Source organism: Pelophylax lessonae, assembly GCF_965119305.1.
Source record: "Pelophylax lessonae genome assembly, chromosome: 2".
Classification (NCBI taxonomy): domain Eukaryota; kingdom Metazoa; phylum Chordata; class Amphibia; order Anura; family Ranidae; genus Pelophylax; species Pelophylax lessonae.
In genome coordinates, this window is record NC_138769.1 from 324,106,977 (window position 1) to 324,126,256 (window position 19,280).

At 41.1% G+C, this 19,280-nt stretch overlaps 1 long non-coding RNA gene and 1 pseudogene across 2 annotated transcripts in view; one reads left to right on the forward strand and one right to left on the reverse strand.

Annotated features, from left to right (window-relative positions):
• The window catches only part of LOC309546217 (transcription elongation factor A protein 3-like), a 128,659-nt pseudogene extending 118,088 nt beyond the window's left edge, over window positions 1-10,571 (forward strand). Inside the window, exons 16-17 of the transcript XR_014226161.1 lie at window positions 531-606; window positions 10,394-10,571. The product of XR_014226161.1 is annotated as a transcription elongation factor A protein 3-like (transcript). The remainder of the gene's footprint in view (window positions 1-530; window positions 607-10,393) is intronic.
• Window positions 1-19,280, reverse strand: part of LOC309546218 — a 1,099,142-nt gene that overhangs the window by 495,952 nt on the left and 583,910 nt on the right. The gene's annotated exons all lie outside the window — the stretch shown is intronic.

The window sequence follows — 19,280 nt, forward strand, 5'->3', positions numbered from 1 at the left end:
CTCCAGAGCTTAGCAAATGAGAAGACTCACTTTGCAAAAAAATACCCAATCACATGCAAGGGGAAAAAATGAGCATTTTTGCTTGCACATGATTGGATGATGGAAGTCAGCAGAGCTTCCCCTCATGTACTAAGCTCTGGAGCAACTGATCTGGCACAGTGCACATTCTATTCGCTTTTAGTAAATCAACCTCACACTGTGTAATCTACAAAAAGTAAAATAGAATATGTCCACACAGAAAAACGATGTGCCTTCGGTGCCTTTTGCCTGTGATCTTGTGTTAATGACAGCATGCGGTTACAGTGTGTGGGCGCTCGCCGACCCAGAGCACCCTGTAGGAGATACAAGGAACGTGAGCACTAACAGTAATTGCTGCCATATAGTGCTTGAAATTGTGGCCAGGATGTAATAAGATTTGATAGAGTCCATTTTGATAATAACAATCTTTCAGCACAGTAAAAACGGAATAATATCTGGTGGGATAGGGCAATGTCATTCACAATAACTTGTCAATACTTTGTCTCCTTTAGGTGCAGACCCGCAGTGCAGATGAGCCAATGACAACTTTTGTACTTTGCAATGAGTGTGGCCACCGCTGGAAGGTTAGTAGTTCAGTTAATATCTTTACATTCTATTTTTTATCATCTTCTAGTTCTTTGTCAGGCAGTATTATGCAGAAATGTGGGCTCAAACCAACAACTAGCCTGGGTTTCTGAACACCTGTACTGTAGTAAAATTCATTGAGGGGAATTCATAAAGAGTGTCCAAGACACTCTTTACAATTCCAACTTGCCTTTGTGTGACAAATGTCAATGCGGGCAACAGATTTATGTAAGTTTTGTAGGGTGGATATGCAATGAAAGTCCTTACGGACTTCCCATCGCTGCATCCTTCCCATCACTGCATCCTTCCCATCACTGCATCCTTTCCATCGCTGCAGCTGTCACACATAGTCTGATTGGGATTCACCAGTTCCCCAGAAGGTCGGCTCCCCTTGTTATTGACAAACGGCAGTAGGCAGACTTTTAGCCAATAGATAGCTTGCTATTGGCTATAGAACCTGCCCACTGTCTTCTGTCAGTTACAAGGAGAGGGTAGAACTGGTGATGATCTAATGTCTTAGCCTACCCATCATGCTACGCTAGGAGACTGTCAGCTGTGAAGCCTACAGTGTCCTTAACCACTTCTGGACCGGAAGGATTAAAAGTACCATTTCAGTCTTTGCAGATGACACCAAGCTTTGCAGTGGAATAACTTCCTTACAAGCAGTGTTAATTTCGTCTACTAAAACCGACTAAAACGTTTTCTTCGACTAAATTAACACAATTTTAGTCGACTAAAATATGACTAAAACTAAAACAATTCAGATGACTAAAATACGACTAAAACTAAAATGGCATTTTAGTCAAAAGACTATAACTAAAACTAAATCGAAATTTGCTGCCAAAATTGGTGCATGCTCAAAGCTTAATACCATAAATAATAACATATTAGATTTTTCACTCCAGGACCAGCAGTAGTATATAATGAGTTTGGAAATAGTAGAGAAATGCTTAAATAATGCATTACAAATTACAATTGAACTACACCCATTCCATTATAGATGACTAAAATTAGTTTTAGTCGACTAAAATGTAGGACGTTTTAGTCGACTAAAATGTACTGGAGTTTTAATTGACTAAATACGACTAAAACTAAAACACTTGCAGAAGACTAAAATGGGACTAAAACTAAAATGCCATAAAATTGTGTGCCATAAAAAAATTCAAATAAATATCAGTGCATCAAGTCCATGGTGAAAAAATAAATTATTAATCTTTTCCTTCTGTGCCGTGCAAATGCAATATAAAGTGCTTAGTGCCTCAATTCACACACTAGTGCCTCCGTGTGCTGATAAAGTGCTCAATAGCAGCTCACCTCAGACTCTGACCCATATGTTTCCATGAGTCAGAAAAGCTGTTCACACTGCAATGGTGCTATGGGTATGTCAGGGACTGCCGGATCCGTTGATCGGCTCTGCGGTCTCACAAAGTGGCATACAGTTACATCGTTTTGCGGGACAGAGCTGACCTGCCGCAGTAAAACTGTGGCGGGTGGTCTTTAAGTGGTTAAAGTGGAAGAGACCAGCTTTGCAGAGGTGGGGGACTTGAGTCACATGACTTGACTTAAGTCAGACTTAAGTCACCAGTTTGAGGACTTGAGACTTGCTTGACTAAAATTAATAAAAGACTCGACTTGACTTTGACTTGGTATTCATGACTTAAGACTTGACTTTGATTTGAGACATATGACTCGAAATGACTTTACTTTTTGAAGTTATTAAATATTTGCATTTTCTCAAGATGTGTTAAAGCAATATTTTGACTTGATTTGTGACTTGACCAAATAAATGACTTGACTTGACTTGCTTGACTTCTAGCAGGGACTTGACTTGGCTTGCTTGCTTTTCGCCACAGTAACTTGGGACTTGCTTGAGACTTGAAGGTTAAGACTTGAGACTTGCTTGTGACTTGCACATTTGTGACTTACTCCCATGTCTGCAGCTTTGTCTCTTCTTAATTAAAGCTACTTACCTACCTGCCCGCCCTTTTACAGTGAGCTGAGCACGCAATATCAAATCTGACTCAACTCCCATGCATGTGCGGGAGTGATGTCATCTCTGCCCAGCCAAGCAGCCAGCGATCGAGACCCGGAAGCTGGTCTTCCAAAGATGTCAGCGGCCGGGAGGGGAGCTTGGGGATGCCGCATCGCTGGAGTTGAAGTGAGTATCATTCTGCTTTAACAACCAGTGACAGGGAGGGGGTAGCAACAACAAGCATGCCACTCTTCTACACTGCATACCGAGACAGGCACTCTGCCTGTCTCTGTAAGCCAACTTAGACTAGGTCTTAATTACCTCTAATTTTATTATCTGCAACCTATTAAGAACTACAGAATCTGCCTCATGTGTCAATAAAGTTCCCAAAATGGGAAGCAGGAAATCGTGAATCTGGCGCAGGCCATTTTAAAGGACCATAGTGCCAGAAAAGTATGTGTAGGGATTTATTGAATTCCCCCGATTTTAATCTAAAGAAAAAGGATAAGGGAGGGTATTTTACAAATTTAATTTGTAAAGTGTACCTATCATTTAAAATCACCCATAACATGAATCAATAGGCAGAATGTCAGCATAATCAAATCTCATATTTTTAGGTAACATGTACTTCTCTCTTGCTATGAGTAAACAAAAAAAATATATCTGAGTTCCATTATATCACTTAGAGCCTAGGTGAAGATGATATGGTGTCTGAGTGTTTTATATCAATAGAGACTAAAGTCTATAGTTGTATTTCAGATAGACCAAATTAGTGAGGTAAGAGGATCAACAGGTAGCAGTGCTTCCTTATGTAACAAGTAAACAGGTGCTGTGACCAAGCACATATAACATATGAGCTGTACAGGTAAACAATAGTTGTAAATGATTAACATACTTTGATAAATGATTAACACATTTTGACATTTACCTGAACTTGCTACACCTGTATAATGTTAAAAAGGTAATAGGTCCCTTTTTAAGGTCTCATTTATTCCTCCTTGCTGGTTACCTCTTCTCACGTCAGGGCTTTCAGCACCTTGGAATGTCAATGTCAACAACTTCGCAACCTAACCTCTTTATATAAAAAAGTAGATAAGGCTTACTGGTAAAAGCAAACCTGGAAATAGAAGGTCCACTTCGCTGACAGCACCTAACTCCCAGAATACAAATAAAAAAAAGCCTGTCAAAAATTAAGCCTTCCTGGAGGTTACTGTGCCAGACCGCTGACTCCCAGGAAAGCTGGGTACTTGACATTCTGCGAGAATGTGCTCTAAGCCATTTAGTCATTGTTTTTTTTTTTTTTAACTTCATTTTTAGCAAGCTTTTAAATCTATTTGTATAGGGGGGCAGCTGTCAGTTAAATGGACCCTCCATACGCAAAGGGATTCATTGGAACAGGAAGCAGGTCTTGTGATCAGCATTGCCCTAGATCAGTGATGGCGAACCTTGGCACCCCAGATGTTTTGGAACTATATTTCCCATGATGCTCATGCACTCTGCAGTGTAGTTGAGCATCATGGGAAATGCCTTGCCAAAACATCTGGGGTGCCAAGATTTGCCATCACTGCCCTAGATCCTTCACTATAAATTCCCACCTTTCCTATATACCACCTTTACAGCATTTTTTTAAGACACTGGGCACAATTCATTAAGCCATATTTTACAGTATCTGAGCATGCCGTAAAAAAAAACGCATACCATTCAGAAAAAAAAAACCTGTAATTCACAAAAAAACTCCTTAAAATCTCTCATATGTTATCTTTCGGAAGTAAATAAGTGATTTAAATACCGCATGAAACTGTACGGTAAGTTATCGCAAGCATCTGATATGATGCTTTTCCAAAAAAGATAGGAAAGTAAGCAAAAGAAGATTTTGGACTGTACAGGCCACACAAGGGGAAAACATCTTGAAATAAAATATTACAATTTATTGATCACAAAAATAAAGAATCCATCAAATATACAGATAGGTTATAAAAACAATACTAGTGCTGATAGAGTTCACTGTATATAGTTTTACACCAAACAGAGACTGCTGGTATAATAGGCCCTTATACATTGACGCGTTTCACCAGACATTACTTCATCAGGGCCTTTGAAGACATTACAGCGCTAATCTACAAAGACAATGACATATTATACACTATCCATATTCATAGACATTCAATGAATTTAAGTGTTCACTGTGTGAGACCCACCTCAAGCACACCAGCAATAACACTCCCTGGACGGGCCCTGGAGCATCAAGGAACCCCACCAACCAATTGGACCACCAGATATACACTGAGTAAGCAGTCATCCCCCAATAAGAATATATTTCAAAAGATATTGTCTGATTTATTGTTACCCTTCTCTATAAAGAAGGGGAAGGAAGAAAGAAAAAAGAAGCAGGAGAAAAGCAAGGAAAAAAGAAAAAAAAAAAAAACTTCTTGTTTTTTTCCTGAATTATCTGTGCCATTGGCTATAGCCGACAACACTGATCATTGTGGGGAAACTCCTTGCCGACAGATTACAATAGTGTGGCAGGAGGATTTCCCCATCTACATGAAGTATGTTAATGGGGGAATCGGGTCAATTTAAATTTTTTTTTTTTGTTCAACCCACTGGTTACATGTAAAAAAATAAATCATCTATGACATCCCTAAGTTTGAGATAGAGTTTCCTGTTTTGCTGAATTCTGAAGTTTCTTTTTATCAAGAATACTTTCACGTGTCCAACGCTATGTTAAACTGGTTGTGATTTATTCTTTAGAACAGTTTTTTTTTTTTCTTTTACTTCCCTAATAATAATAATCCTTCTGTTGGGATATTTTGTGCTCAGTACCATGTGAATGTTTTTGAGGAATAACACAAATGGCCTGTGATGTGATAGTACCACTGAGTCCATGTGTATTTGATTAGTCACAACTCACATCTTTTGGTTTTACATAACAATGACCTTTTCATTGAGCTTTGGTTAAGAAACTCAAATAATAAAAGTTCAGAAATTCAGAAGACGCCTGTAGGATAAAAGGTGCATTTGGAAACATTTCCTATAGTATATTGTACCATTGGAGTATAGGTTGGGGGCCTGCCATTCGAATACCAGCAGTTTATGCTTCTCAGTAAATCAGAATGATTATCAACACTTTGTGGATGATATATTTAGCCTATAAACATATTCCCTGTTTAAAAATTATGTTTGCTTCCCTCCTCTAAGATTAAGCATCTTATTTTGTTTTGGATAAAAGGTAATTCGCCTGAATGGTAATACATTTTGATGTAGTGATGTAAATTTAAAGTAGTTCTAAAGTTCTAAAGGTAGAAGGTTTTATTTTTGACTTAATGCATTCTCTACATTAAAGTAAAAAAACCTTCTGTGCACAGAATCCCCCCCCCCCCCTTATACTTGCCTGAGCCTGTTCACGATACAGAGCTGTGCCCGAGAGAAGTGGCCCTCTCCTCTCTCTCTCTCCTCACTGGACATAGAGGCAGCAGTGGGAGCCATTTGCTGTATTGCTGCTGTCAATCACAGCCTGTGAGTAGAGAGTGGGCGGTGTGGTCAAGTCACGCTCTGTGTGTGGCTCGGGATCAAGCCTGCACAAGTGCCCCCACAGCAAACGGCTTGCTATGTGAGCACTTGGGAGGGATCAGGAGCCAAGAGCGCCAACAGGGCACCCTAGAGGAGGAGGATTGGGCTGCTCTGTGCAAAACTACACAGAGCAGGTAAGTATAACATTTTTGTTATTAAAAAAATAAGTTTACAATCACTTTAATGCATCATTCACACAGCCAGTGAGAGGTTGAAAATATCCCCAGCAAAAAGTCTGGGCCTTTTACTGGCCAGTTAGCCGCACGTGCTCCGTCCAGCCTGCCATGCAAGCAGGGGCGTATCTACCACGACACAAACAAGGCATTTGCCTTGGGAGGCATTTTTCAGGGGGGTGGCGCTGCCCCCAGGCAGAAGGGCAGAGGCAGTTCAGGTCACATGTCCGGTGCAAATTTCCACTTAGTTTTTACTGTGAATCTGCTAAGCAGCTGTTCAGCTGCGATTTAGATGCAAATTTTTGAAGCCTTTAACATCAGTTGATTGTTAGGGAGCAGGCTGGGAAGCTGGCTGCCATGTTCCTTAACAATGGTAACTCATCAGCTGTCAGCAGGGTTCCCTGCTGACAGCTGAATGTAAAAAAACCCATTGCAGGCAAAAAACAATGTGAAAAAATGGCGTTTCCCCCCCCCCCCCGCCCCAAAAAGTACATAAAAGACCCTTACCTGAGTTTGCAGTCTGACAGGCCAGGAAAGGAGGGGAATAAGCTAACGCTCCCCCCCCCCTTCTGTACCATCCCAGGCCCCATGCCCTCACTATGGGGGGATGCTTTGTTAATTGGGACAAGGGCCTCTTCCGCACAACCCTGGCCAGTGGTTTTGGAGGTCTGTTGGCAGGCGACTTATCGGAATTTGGAAACCCCCTTTAACAAGGGGGCCAGATTTTGGCCCCCTATGTGAATGAGTATGGGGTACAGTGTACCCCTACTCATTTACCAAAAAAGTGTCAAAAAGAAATAAAGACACAGTTTTTGACAATTCCTTTTTTTTTAAAAAACAGTGTCCCCCGGAGTAGATCCATTGTCAATCAAGCTGCCCGCTGCCACGGAAAAGGAAAAAAAATAAACTCTGCTCACGCCGAAAGCTCCTGCGATCGGCCAGCTCCGCTGTCTGATAGTTCTTAAATAGCTAAGGAGCGGGGTCCCCCGGTAACATCACCATGTTTAAAATGTATGAGATTTTCCTTCCCATAGAAGGCAATGAGCCTGGAATTCGCATCTGAATCGCACCACAGTGCTCAGCTTTTTGAATTTGCAGCAAATTCACACTGCAGCTGCACCTCATTTACTGTATGTAAACCAGCTCCATAGAAAACTGGTTTGGTTCACATGTAATCGGATGTGGTTCAAAATGCATATCTGTGAACGGAGTCAATTAGGCCTCACGGCCGCCTAATTTGCCTAATTGAAGAGCCGCCTCTGTTCCTAAACAGTCAGGACAGCTCAGTCCTCTGCCAGTGTCCCAGAGACAAGAACGGTATACGTCGGCTGGGGTGGGCTAAATTTAGATGGGGGTGGGGGTGCTCGATTTAGTCTTGCCTAGGGAAGCACAAATATAAAAATACAACACTGCTTACAAGTGTATGGCAGAATGCAGAAGTACTCATGAAAACCCCTATGGTTCCTTGCATCAACGTTTACCTATATTTCCTACATGCAGACTTTCTATGTTCGGGAAACCATTCACTTATATAGCAGACTGTACATGGCACCTGAGTCTCCCCGGATGTGGTAAAATGAACAAAATTATCACTGGGTATTTTTTCAGTCTTTCACTGTGCATGTGCATAAGGCCTAACAAAATTAGTTTGTAGACTTATTTACATTTTCCATGAAATGCAGCTAGTCCATCCTTTGGCGCTGGTCAGATTAACCGTATGCTGTCTACATACCAGAAGTAGGCCCATGGTTTGATGGTACATGTAGAAAGGAAATTCCTAATGCCACCTAGCCATAAATAAGTTAGCTTACTGTGTCACCATCTGTGATGCATACCTACACATACAGTACATGCATACACTTGTACACATTCCAAATACAAAGAAACAAACTCACAGCTGCACAATCACATTCCAGACTGTGCCTCATCAGTTGTAGTTTACATTCACATATCACGTGTCCCACAGGAGGGACCTAGGTTAGGGAAAAAAGCCAAAAACTGCACACAAAAATCATTGACAAACAGTTTAAAATCAATGAAACGCAGTACTTATGGAGTGATGCACTGATGGGAGGGTAATATATTTTTCAAACCACTTGCCTATTGAATAAATGTGGTCTAGTTTTTGAAATCCAACTGACTCACGCCATTGAGATTAGATCAATACACGATGGATTCTGATTAGTAGATGTTGGTTACTGCCCCTTAGAATCAATACTTGTTATTGAAAAGGGCCTTATATTACTAATGGACACCTGTAAGCTTTGACGCCTCTTTATTTTTAATTGTATTGGTATCATTTATCTGTATTTAATAGGGTTGATCCACTGAATGCAGATAATTGGTTCACTTTTCAGGAAGGTTTTCACTCTGGAAGGAAATTTGCACTTATTATACTGAATGTGGTAAAGCTCTAATGACTTCCATCATTCAATCATGTGCAAGCAAATTTTTCATTTTTTTTTTAAATGTTCTTTATACAATAAAATCTTGGATTGGGAGTAACTTGGGCTGAGAATGTTTTGCAAGACCAGTAAATATTTTTTCAAAATTTTGACTTAATAAATGAGCGATGTCTTGATATACAAGTAGTGTCATGGCACAAACAAGAAGAGAGGCACCTCTAAGTGTACCAATATGGTTACATTTAATGAAGGTACAACATTTAGCAACTCCATTGGTTGATGATTAAAACAGGCACATCTAAGTATGCAGGCATCCGGGGTAGAGCTGTCCACATAGACTGTTCTCCACACCGCCACTCTCATTGACGTCATCCCTTCCATGCTGCACTCCACAAGTGATTAAGCCTCGCTTTCAGATCGCTTTACTGCAGGGTAGTCTTCCTGGTCATGATTGCAGATTGACAGTGGTGAGAGCCGGCGGTGCGCGGAGGATGGTCTATGTGGACAGCTTTACTCATCAACCACGTGAGTTGCTAAATGTTGATTAAATGTAACCATATTGCTACATTTAGAGGTGCCTTTCTTCCATTTGATACTCTGTAGCTCCTGCTGGATTTTGCTTCTAATCCCCTTGTGGAGGCGCCATTTGTGGATGGACGTTTTATGGTTACACAACCAATAACATTGCTATAATCTTTTTAAATGGACTATAAACTGAAGGACTTATGAATAAATGGTTGTGGAAGGAATCATCTGAGTTTCCATTATTTCTTATGGGGAAATTTGCTTTGATATCAGAGTGCTTTGGATTACAAGCATGTTTCCGGAACAAATTATGTGCACATTTCAAGGTTTTATTGTATATGAAACAAATGATTGGGAATTCATTGCAAAAATGTTTTTTACCATTTTCAAAAAGGTAATGCAAAATGACCAGGCTATTGAACCCCACTACAGTACATATGTTCAACATGTTCATGCCTTTTGTACTGTGCCTGGGGGAGAGAGTTGCAGAAGTGGGAGCGGGTACCTGTCGCCAAAAGGTACCTGCTCCCAGAAAGAAAAACAAAACAAATTTGTTAGAGAAGGTGGAGAGGGAGTGGATAAATGGTAGTTTAATGTTTAAGTCCACTTTATAAGGTCATAAGAGGTGGTAAACCTCAGGGAAAAAAAAAGAAAAACTTGTAAGACAAAGGCATAATGAGCTAGTTTGCATTGCATGCTAGCTCATTATGAAATACTTACCTTAGAAGGAAGCCCCGCAGTGCCGCCCGCTCGCCGTAACAAGGCAGACCTTTTCAGCCGTCCTTCCTGGTTCGCGTCCTCCGGCCATCTGATTGGAATAATGATTGGAATGCATTTGCAATGCACGCAGAAGCCACTGATGTCATCGGCTGCATGCAATGTAAATATCTCCTAAACGGTGCAAGTTTAGGAGATATTTACAGTACCTATCGGTAAGCCTTATTATAGGCTTACCTATAGGAAAAAGTAATTAAGGGGGGTTTACAACCTCTTTAATATGAAAATACTTTTTGCCTCTTTAGCAATGTATTTATCTCTCTAATATGTTAGGATACATATATATGCGTTTCATAGATTTTAATGCTCTAAACAATTTTTTTCTCTTGCAGTTTTGCTGATCGATTACCTTTGTTACAGCCACGTAGTGTTGTGATCTACAGTGACTCCAAAGTCAACATCGTCTTCCACTGTCTGTAATTGTGTCTTTTTGGAGGCTGGCCAAAAATGTGCTTATCCTCATTTGAGTAGACTGAACATCAGGACCCTCCACGATTTTTGCTGAGGTTCCATTCACACCTAAGCGTAGTGATTTACTGGTGTTTTTTGGGCATTTTTTAAAGCGTTTATGCAGATTTTTACAAGCATTTTTAAAGCGTTTTTAGAAATGTATTACAAGCGTTTTACAGCTTCAGGCATTTTTGTTTAGCCAATAGAAAGTACTAGGGGGCAGAGAAGGAGAGTGGAAAGCTGCTATTTGAGCAGATATCACTTGTAAAACGCTCAAGTCAGGCGTTACTGTTGAAGTCTTTGGGGCAAAACCCCTAAAAGAAGCTCATGTACTTTTTTAAACGACAGGAGTTTTGCATCAGGCGACAGAACGCTCAGATGTGAACAGGGGCTATTCAAATGGATGGGATTTGGCTTGCTGAGCATTTTAGAGCTACAATCTTTAACCACTTGCCGCCGACCGCCGCACGACTATGTACTGCGGCGGTCAGCCCCTCCTGGGCAAAACAACGTATCGCTACATCGCTCGCCTAGGAGCCTCTAAGGGGGCGAACGCGCGCTGCCGGAGGCACGCTCCCGCTCATTCCCTGCCATCCCCATGCGAGTGACCTGCAGCTCCGATGTCCGCCGGCCACTCACGATCTCCCGCTGGAGAGGGAGAAAGGCAGGTGGCTGATGTAAACACAGCCGTCTGTCATTCTCCCTGGTGTAACTGCAGAGACTATACGATCCTGCTATGTAGGATCGTATGTCTCTGTGGTTACATCACAAGCCACTCCCCTTGACAGTTAGAATCACGCCCCTAGGGACACACTTAACCCCTTGATCACTAATAAAGTTAACTCCTTCCCTGCCAGTGTCATTTTTACAGTAACAGTGCATATTTATAGCACTGATTAATGTAGTAATGTCACTGGTACCCCTAAAAGTGTCAAAAATGTCAGTCAGGGGTCCGATCTGTCTGCCGCAATGTCACAGTCCCGCAAAAAAAAATCGCAGATCGCCGCCATTACTAGTTAAAAAAAAAACAATAAAAATTACATAAATCTTTCCCTTAGTTAGTAAACGCAATAACTTTTTTTGCAAACCAATCAAAATACGCTTATTGTGATTTTTTTTACCAAAAATATGTGGCAGAAAACAAATTGGCCTAAAATGTTAAAAAAAAATTAATTTTTACATTTTTTTGGGGGGGAATTTCATATAAAAAATGGGAAAAGTACTATTTTTTCAAAATTGTCGCTCAATTTTTGTTTATAGCGCAAAAAGTAAAAATTGCACAGGTGATCAAATACCACCAAAAGAAAGCTCTGCTTATGGGGAAAAAAAAGATGTCAATTTAATTTGGGTACAGGGTTGCACGACTGTGCAATTGTCCGTTAAAGTCACGCAGTGCCGAATCGCAAAATAGGCCCTGGTCTTTGAGCAGCCAAATCCTCCGGGGCTTAAGTGGATAAGCAGAAAACTGCTCAGGTGTGAATGGGGCCTAGAGAGGTCTACTCTGATCTGGCAACTGATACAATAATGAGCAACAATGACTGCCTGCTTTATTTCACCTCTATTACATCAAATTTGCCTGATAGCTGCAAGCATGCACAAAATTGCCCCAAAGCATTGCTTGTTTATTTGAGACATTTATGGGTAGCCCTGCTTTATGTATTTGGTAGACATAAGTAGAGTATATTTCTTGTATTTTATATTGCTTTCTTAAAGATAGTAGTTAGAGAATATACATTTTGGCAAATGCCTTATCTAAAACGTTCAGATAACATTTTTAATTTTAACGCAAATAAGAATGATTAATGATTATATGCCTGCCAGTCATGTACAGCTGGAGAGAGGTATTACCAGTTCTTTAGAGCCACTATCTCATGCAAACAGAAAACTTCTCCAGCTACAAAAGTTACGTTTGCCAAATGGATCTTGTTCTTCAGTGCTAGAAGCTCGCTGAAACCACTTAACTGTGTTGTAGTCAATAGGGTTGGCATTGGTCTTTAATTACCAAGGACGTTTTAATTAATATCTTGTTTTCTTTTTTTATTTCTTTTTTTTTTGTAGAGCTGATGCAGAAATATTTTATAGACCTGATGATACATAGCGCTTTTCTTATTTATGCTATGAACCTATGACCCACCTAGTCTCATTTTTTGTTCTAAAATAAGAATGTTGGGATTTGGGATTGATTTACTAAAACTGGAGAGTGCAAAATCTGGTGCAGCTTTTAGTTTTTTTTTCCAAAACTTAATTAAAAAAGCGGAGATTAGAAGCTGATTGGCTACCATGCACAGCTGCACCAGATTTTGCACTCTCCAGTTTTAGTAAATCAACCCCATTGTTTATTTTACTTGGTAACAGTGAGGCACCCATACACGCTATACAATTGTCTTTAGATTTTTTCCTTTAGATTTACCAAAACCCTATAATATGAGGTCAAATTGAAACACTTTTAATTTGTATGCAATCGGGCAGGCCCTTGCACTACATAGTTGAAGGTAAATCTAAAAGAAATCTAACCACAAAAGTTGTATAGTGTGTATCCAGCTTAAGTTAGTGTGCTTTAGTTTACTGGTTTTTCTAATTAGGTTAATAAGCTTCAACCCTGGTTTGACCCTATGTAGCCTGGCCACAAATAGAGGCTTATACAGATGTTGTTACTACCTTACTACCTTGCAGTCAGTTTCTTAGTCTACAACAAAGTTTGATGTAGATGTTAGCCTTAACTGGCAACTAAGTTTCCAGGAATCTTCCAGGACAGCATGAGTCAGGCTCCATCTTCCTAAAACAAGAAACACCTCATCTTCAATCAATTTAAAAAAAAAAACATAGTGACCTATTCACCTCAGTATTAGGCAAGAACCTAGGTATCTAATGAAATAAAGATAATATATTACAACACAGAACATAGAGTGCGAATGCCAGCTGTCCTGGAAAATTCCTGGAAATTAAGTTACCAGGTTACTAATATTGTTTTCCCCGATCTTCTTCCAGGACAGCACATGACATGAGAGGACAAGCAAAAAACAACCTATTAGGATGGAGCTATGGCTTGCAGGACCTATTCCATAAGGCTCTGACAGGAGATTAGGCCATCTAGATATTTTTAACCACCATGCAAAACTTGGACTAAGTGGTAGCTTTGTAGAGCTGTTCAAGCAATCTACTAGTTCCCAGTCCATGCTGGGGCCAAAGACCTGTGATGTATGTAGAGTATACTCTGAAAATGTAAATCTCAACCACCTATCTATAGTGTCCTGAGACATCTTAACTAGGGATGATCGAACTTTTGAAAAGTTTGGTTCGACCAGAACACCCGAACTTCCCGAAAGTTCGGCCCGGATTTCAGAACCCCATTGAAATCAATGGGACCCGAACTTCGGTAATCAAAAAACACCATTTTGAAGCCCTAAAACCCAATAAATGCCCCTAAAAAGTGCCTAGGGTTCTGGGTCATGCCCCAGGGACTATTAATCACATAAAAAAAGTTCTTAAAATTGTCATTTTTGATAGAGAGCCAATTATTGAAAAAAAAAATGAGATTTCTTTGGATTTAGTGTCTGGGGGGTCTAAAAAGTGTACCAGTGAAGTTTCAGCTCGGTAGCATGTCCAGAACCAGAAAAAAAAGTTTGTTTGTATTAGAATTGCCGTAGAGCAGGATAGTGGCTTCGCTATTTTCACACCCGGCTTTTTGTTGCAGGCGTTTATAGGGCTTTTTTGTGGATGTGTTTGGAGGCAGGCATGACATCTGAACTTCTGTGTAGGGGTATATATACACACACACATGTATGTATATATACACATACACATATATAGGTGTGAAAGTAGCAGAACCCTATTTCTGCGCTAATAAAATAATGAGCAGGCATAGGACTTCGCTCCTATCACACCTAAATGTGTGTATGTGTATAAATACCTATAAGTGTCTGTTTATATATACCCCTATACAGAAGTTCAGATGTAATGCCTGCCTCCAAACACGCCCAAAAAATGCCCCAAAAAAACGCCTGCAACAACACACCTGGGCGTTTTTGTAGCAGGCGTTTTTGTAGCAGGCGTTTTTTTGGGCATCTTTGGGGCAGGCATAACATCTGAACTTCTGTATAGGGGTATATATATATATACACACACACACACTTATATGTATTTATACACATACACACATATAGGTGTGATAGGAGCGAAGTCCTATGCCTGCTCATTATTTCATTGGCGCAGGAATAGGGTTCTGCTACTTTCACACCTATATATCTGTATGTGTATATATACATACATGTGTGTGTGTATATATACCCCTACACAGAAGTTCTGATGTTATGCCTGCCTCCAAAGACGCCCAAAAAATGCCCAAAAAAACGCCTGCTACAAAAATGCCTAGGTGTGTTGTTTCAGGTGTTTTTTGTGGGCATTTTTTGGGCGTCTTTGGAGGCAGGCATAACATCTGAACTTCTGTATAGGGGTATATATACACACACACTTATATGTATTTATACACATACACACAGATAGGTGTGATAGGAGCGAAGTCCTATGCCTGCTCATTATTTCATTAGCGCAGGAATAGGGTTCTGCTACTTTCACACCCATATATGTGTATGTGTATATATACATACATGTGTGTGTGTATATATACCCCTACACAGAAGTTCAGATGTCATGCCTGCCTCCAAACACGTCCACAAAAAAGCCCAATAAACGCCTGCTACAAAAACGCCCAGGTGTGAAAGTAGCGAAGCCACTATCCTGCTCTATTGCAATTCTAATAGAAACAATCTTTTTTCTATGGCTTTCTATGGCGGTCACCCTGAAATGGAAGGGTTTGGTCACCCTGCCATAGCAGTCAGAGTCAGTTAACCCTACACTACACTACAGTCCCCCTGACACTTAACACTTTCCCTACAGAAACTAGATTATTAAATCTAACTATAGTGGAAAATAGTACCCTAACTACACTAGATATCCCTTTCCTCACACTAATAATTGCTAAATGACACTTTGAAGCAGGAGTAACAGAACTGCTTCCACTCTCTTCATCAGCCCCTGTATTACAGTGCTAGAGATTTGGCGGGGCTATCTTATATACTGGGGGGCGTATTCACTACTGATTGGCCTCTGGACCCCCTAGTCACTCCAATCACATTCCTAGCATCCTCCTGCCCCCCTCAATTGGCCTTTACTGATGGTTCTGGTCCAATCACGGGCTTTTAAAGCCCAGTTCCTGTCCCATTGCATTTTGGTCGGTTCTGGTTGCCGAATTCTGAACTTTTTCAGCAAAAAGTTAGAAATTCAGCCGAATTTCGAACAGTCAATGTTCGGGTCGAACCGATGGTCGACCCGAACCGTTCGATCATCCCTAATCCTAACAACTCATTTGGGTTCTGTGAATAGCACCAGAATACTATTAATTGTTTTCTTTTTTACATTTTTTTTTTTTATTTCTTAAGCTTAAATAGTATGGCTCTGCATAATTATAAGCACAGAGAAGTTGCTTCATATCCTTGGATTGGTTTGAAAATAGAGAAGGAATTACAATTTTCTTATCCCCATAAAACTTGCATCAGTTTATATCTACTAGAAGAACTATCAAGTCCTGGAAAAACATGCAGTAGGTTTCCGCAATAGCTAAAGTGTGACTTCCACTGAACCTCCTGATGTAGCCAAAAACTACTAGCAACACAATCTTAAAAATAATAATGGGAATTCTAAACAGCCCTAGCCTAGTGGTATTTATTTTAGGAACCACCTGCACCTAATTTAGCCAAGCATTTGAGCTAGTGTAACATTCCCAGTTCTTACGACCACCATTTTAAGAATCCGGCTATGGCATCAACAGATTCTTAAAGAATTACCGCAAGTTCTCAGATCAGGAAACTGGTAATTAGGACCAGCTCTAAGCTGGTGTACAGAGGTACCCCAATACTCAGAGCAGGCAGTTTGCTATCCCTGGCCCCCAAGCTTTGTGCTCTAAATGTAAATGGGGATGATAATATAATGATAACTCTAATAATAAACCTTTTTTTATATACAGTAGGTCCTTTAAAGGTAGCTTCTCAAACGCTTTACTAAGACAAGAGAGCCAAAAACACAAACATGTCATTATATATATGTGTGCAATGCCCATATTTGGGAAATGACTGGTCACTAGGTGGGTGGAGCTTGATGGGAAATTGAAAGAGTAGTTCCCCATCAGGTCCACTTTATTTTTGATTGACAGTGCACAGCAGTGGATGGATTCAAAAGCTGCTATTTGACTGAACAGTCACACCTGCCACTGTTCTGGCCTGTCAATCAGAAGTAAAGCGGACCTAATGGGGAACTAGTCTTTCAGTTCCTGTCAAGCTCCGTCTACCCCAGTACAAAACTCCTCAGCCATTCTTTGGTCAGTGTGATAGGCGCAGTGGCCGGGTAGGGAAGGTGGGAGTAAGCGCACTGAGGAAGGAGGGTCCAGTGGAGACACTCCTTCTCAGTGCAGACAGGGACAGAGTCATGTGCCTGTTACTGACAGGCACATGAATCAGGTGCGAGCAACAACACTTTTAGAGCTGTCTGAGACACTCTTAATGAATTCCCCTGAATGCTTCCTCTCATTGGCTGAGTCAAGGATTATAACGTCATCTGCCTGCCTTTACATCCCAGCAAATCAGAGGAAGCTTTGTATTCATTTAGAGAATACACAGGTGGCTATGAATGACTGAGCAGCTTAGTTAACTCAATTTTGTTGCCAGTATGCAACTGTACAAAGCTAAGGCTACTTACAGTTTATATAGCATGCCCAATAGTTCAATTGGCGCACCTTATGTTTCTAGTTTAATCTAGGGGTAAGTCTGTTGCCTAAAACATAGCACAAAAATTCCTGATTCAACACAGCAGACACATACTCCATAGGCCAGTGATGGCAAACTTTGGCACCCCAGATGTTTTGGAACTACATTTCCCATGACGCTCATGCACTCTGCGGTCTAGCTGAGCATCATAGGAAATGTAGTTCCAAAACATCTGGGGTTCCAAGGTTCGCCATCACTGCCCTAGGCCATTGCCTCTTTTTGCTGCAAAAAAGGAGAGTGTAATTGAGGGGGAAACAGTAACCCCCAGTACCGTTGCACACCAACAAGTGTAAGATAAGTTAAGGAGTTAATAGGATGGAGCAACTGTTTACTTCTGAGCTGCTGCTCTTTACCTAGGCACCTGCCATATTGCTCTCCACTTAAGAAGGCCCATCCTGTACTAGGCTGCAGGAAGTGCACAACCTGGCTTGGTGGAAGTGTGCCATCTATCTAGAAGTAACCTGGAACACTGGACTACTTCAGGCTACTGACCAGAAGGAGCGAGGACTTGCTTCAGTTACGTGCATCCCTCAAAGGACCCTGGGATGCCTGCAGCCATAGTATATCAACAACATTTAGAAGCATACAGTTTCCATGTTCCTGTTAGGCCAAAGGAAACACAAATAACTAAGGTGACTAGGTGACTATACTCTTTTTATTTACTGTGGATGATGTGTTTCCGGTTTTAAGTAAGTGGAGGCTCTTTTATCTGCTGCCCTGGGATGTGACTGCAAAACCAATTGCTACTTCTTTGTTTTTAATAAAATACTGCTTTTTTCAGCCTATTTTTTTGCTAAACTCCTACATCCAGCCACGTTCTGATGTTATATATGCACTCCAGTGATGGCTAAAATATTTATATGTATATATATACAGTATCTCACAAAAGTGAGTACACCCCTCGCATTTTTGTAGATATTTAATTATGTCTTTTCATGTGACAACACTGAAGAAATGACACTTTGCTACAATGTAAAGTAGTGAGTGTACAGCTTGTATAACAGTGTAAATTTGCTGTCCCCTCAAAATAACTCCACACAGCCATTAATGTCTAAACTGCTGGCAACAAAAGTGAGTATACCTCTAAATGGAAATGTCCAAATTGGGCCCACAGTGTCAATATTTTGTGTGGCCACCATTATTTTCCAGCACTGCCTTAACCCTCTTTGGGATGGAGTTCACCAGAGCTTAATAGGTTGCTACTGGAGTTCTCTTCCACTCCTCCATGACGACATCACGAAGCTAGTGGATGTTAGAGATCTTGCGCTCCTCCACCTTCCGTTTGAGGATGACCCACAGATGCTCAATAGGGTTTAGGTCTGGAGACATGCTTGGCCAGTCCATCACCTTTACCCTCAGCTTCTTTAGCAAGGCAGTGGTCATCTTGGAGGTGTATTTGGGGTCGTTAACATTTTGGAATACTGCCCTGCGGCTCAGTCCCTGAAGGGAGGGGATCATGCTCTGCTTCAGTATGCCACAGTACATGTTGGCATTCATGATTCCCTCAATGAACTGTAGCTCCCCAGTGCTGGCAGCACCCATGCAGCCTCAGACCATGACGCTCCCACCACCATGCTTGACTGTAGGCAAAACACACTTGTCTTTGTACTCCTCACCTGGTTGCCGCCACACACACTTGACACCATCTGAACCAAATAAGTTTATCTTGGTCTCATCAGACCACAGGACATGGTTCCGATAATCCATGTCCTCAGTATGCTTGTCTTCAGCAAACTGTTTGCAGGCTTTTTTGTGCATCATCTTTAGAAGAGGCTTCCTTCTGGGATGACAGCCATACAGACCAATTTGATGCAGTGTGCAGTGTATGGTCTGAGCACTGACAGACTGACCCCCCCCCCCCCCCCTTCAACCTCTGCAGCAATGCTGGCAGCACTCATACATCTATTTCCCAAAGACAACCTCTGGATATGACACTGAGCACATGCACTCAACTTCTTAGGTCGACCATGGCAAGGCCTGTTCTGAG